We start from the raw sequence: 2,605 nt of genomic DNA on the forward strand, positions 1-2,605 counted from the left end.
TGTATTCGTTAGTTTTTCATTTTCACAGGCAATAAAAAGCCTATTTAAATAGAACGTGTGGCCTTTAGCCGCATGACATCCCACTTCCTGTCTCTCTACAGCTGCTTGATCAATAGCGCCAAACCGCCAAACCGCCAAACCGCCAGACCGCCAGTCTCTAAGAAAACCAAAAACATTATTTTTGTGCAGCTGCAGACATTTGCTCTTACTGTAGAGACACTAATGTGATTAGTGTGTATTTAACGGATGCTGTGCCCATCACAGGTCTATGAACCAAACGATGCCTCACGGAAGGTGACGCACACACACACACACACACACGCGCACACGCACAAAGAAATCAAATCAAAATCTGCTGCTTGAATTAAGCTCTGGTGTCGCAACACGGATCGATAACAAATCTTGTGTGGGGATAATCATGTGAGCGCTTGTTTTAATGTGCATGGAGTGCCAGATGGGTGGAGTTATTACATTTTGTTTGATGATTTATGGTGTCGCCTCCATTGATGAGCCCCAGAAAGATAACTGGAACAACTTAATCCATGTGGTCTCCAAGCAGGATGAGAAACTCAGGAAAACAATTTAAATCAGTTTTGCTTTGATGACTGCTGGGAAATAATCTTTGAGTTTGGGCCGGGCGGTATATTTTAAAATGTATTATTATTTATAATATATATTTATCTCGGTCAAATCGTATTGTTAAAAGCATGATTTAAAGAAAAGACTGTTTGAAATTATTTTATTTATGAAGTTAAACAAATGTATTCAGAAATAATCAAGACCGGGACATTCGTAATGGTTTATATATTTTTGGATAAAAAATATATTTTGCTATTCTATAATTTGTTTTGGTTACAGCCTGTGTAAATGTGATTAAAAAAGATTGTGTTTAATAAAAAAAGATATATATTTTCAAATAATCAAAGCCTCAACAGGATTAAATTAATAATAATTGACCTTCCATGTAGATTAACCGCTGATGAATGTATACCTGAAACACAAATAAGCCGAACGCAATTACACAGAGACCCCTAGTGGAGGGGAGGGGGTCTGTTATTGTTTATGCATCAGTCTATATAAGTGTCTAAATGTGGTCTCTAGCTGGCTCATGCAGAACTAAAGATTATATTAATTTGGGGCTTATTATTGATTTGTTGCTTGTGATGTTTAATTTGTTTGATTTCGGCTTGGTGAAGGAATCCTAATTGATCTCAAATCACTTTTCCTATCGTCTGAAACGCTGCTGCCTCTCCAGATTAACACTGATTCATTTGTAAACTGCACTGGTATTGTTGAGTATTAAATGTGTTACTTTTTGTGTGTGTGTGCGTGTTATCTTTGTGTGTGTGTGTGTGTGTGTCAGGAGCGTCTGGAGTCCCTGGTGTTCGGCCTGCTGCGGCAGAGGAAGCTCGACTTCCTGGATATTTACAGCGAGGAGATGATCATGGCGGTGAAGGCCATCGTCTCTCTGGTACCACCTCCTCACACTTAACACTACACATCTTTATTTTGTAAAATATCTTCACATTATATTCTACAAATCACTGATCTCACATTTAGTCATTATGGGATTTAAAAACTCGTAATCTGTTTGTGTTTTTCAGTGTGTGGCAGAAAATGTTTTGCAAATAGAAGACATCGACACTGAAGTGGTCACTAAGTGAGTAACAGCAGAGAGGTTTTTCACGGCATAGAAGTTTATATAATATATATATTTTTTGTGACAAGATGGATTTTGGATACGTTGGGAAAATAACTTGAAATGCAGAAGAATTGGTTTGACTGTGATAGACCGAGCTGTTTTATGAGCAGAACACGATGAAAGGACATCATGTTTCACACCTGAATACTGAGAAACACTGAAGTGCTACAAGAGGGAATCTAAATCTGAGTTTGAATAAAATAACAAGTATGATTATTGGGTAATCTTTAGACAACTTTCACATTTGTGACATTAAACATTTTACACTTAAAGGTGGGGTAGGTAATTCACTTCAGAAACACTTGTTGTTATATTCCATGGAATGCTCTTAACATCCCGATAGCAACGAATATCTGAAGTGCTTTGACAATAAATACATAAAAATTCATCTGTGGAAGCCGTGGCGCTAGGGCTGCTCGATTATGGCAAAAATCAGAATCTCGATTATTTGGGTCAATAATTGTAATTGCGATTATTCATTGACTTTGAAAACATCCATTTATTGTACTTTAAAACAAATACAAATAATAATTTTAACTTTTTAACTGTTGAATTATATGTTCAGGGTAATCAATCCATACAAAATAAAATAAATTATACATTCATATCTACATTTAAATAAATAATATCAAAATAATAAATACCAATAAACAAGATCAACAAACATGTTGCAGTGCACTCTCACAACCTGAAAAATCCAACGTTTTGGTAAAACATGTTCAACATATTCCACTCAGTTAAACATTAAAGGCTGGCCCACCCGTCATGGTCCAGAAGTAACAGGAAATACATGTTGAACTACAATTTAAGACCAAATAAAAACATGTTGGCCACCATGGCAAATGCTGGTAGGGCTGCTTATGTCATCTCTTAAAGATTTTTTGCTAGAAACTAGGGCTGCTC

At 36.3% G+C, this 2,605-nt stretch overlaps 1 long non-coding RNA gene across 1 annotated transcript; it reads left to right on the top strand.

Moving 5' to 3' along the window:
• The first annotated feature begins 262 nt into the window (after positions 1-262).
• On the top strand, positions 263-1,675 carry LOC104967766 (uncharacterized). Its single transcript, XR_800759.1, has 3 exons — positions 263-294; positions 1,364-1,471; positions 1,605-1,675. It is a non-coding gene; the product is annotated as an uncharacterized lncRNA (long non-coding RNA).
• The last annotated feature ends 930 nt before the right edge of the window (positions 1,676-2,605 follow it).

This window comes from Notothenia coriiceps, unplaced genomic scaffold (genome assembly GCF_000735185.1).
Source record: "Notothenia coriiceps isolate Sejong01 unplaced genomic scaffold, NC01 NC01_scaffold00037687, whole genome shotgun sequence".
Classification (NCBI taxonomy): Eukaryota; Metazoa; Chordata; class Actinopteri; order Perciformes; family Nototheniidae; genus Notothenia; species Notothenia coriiceps.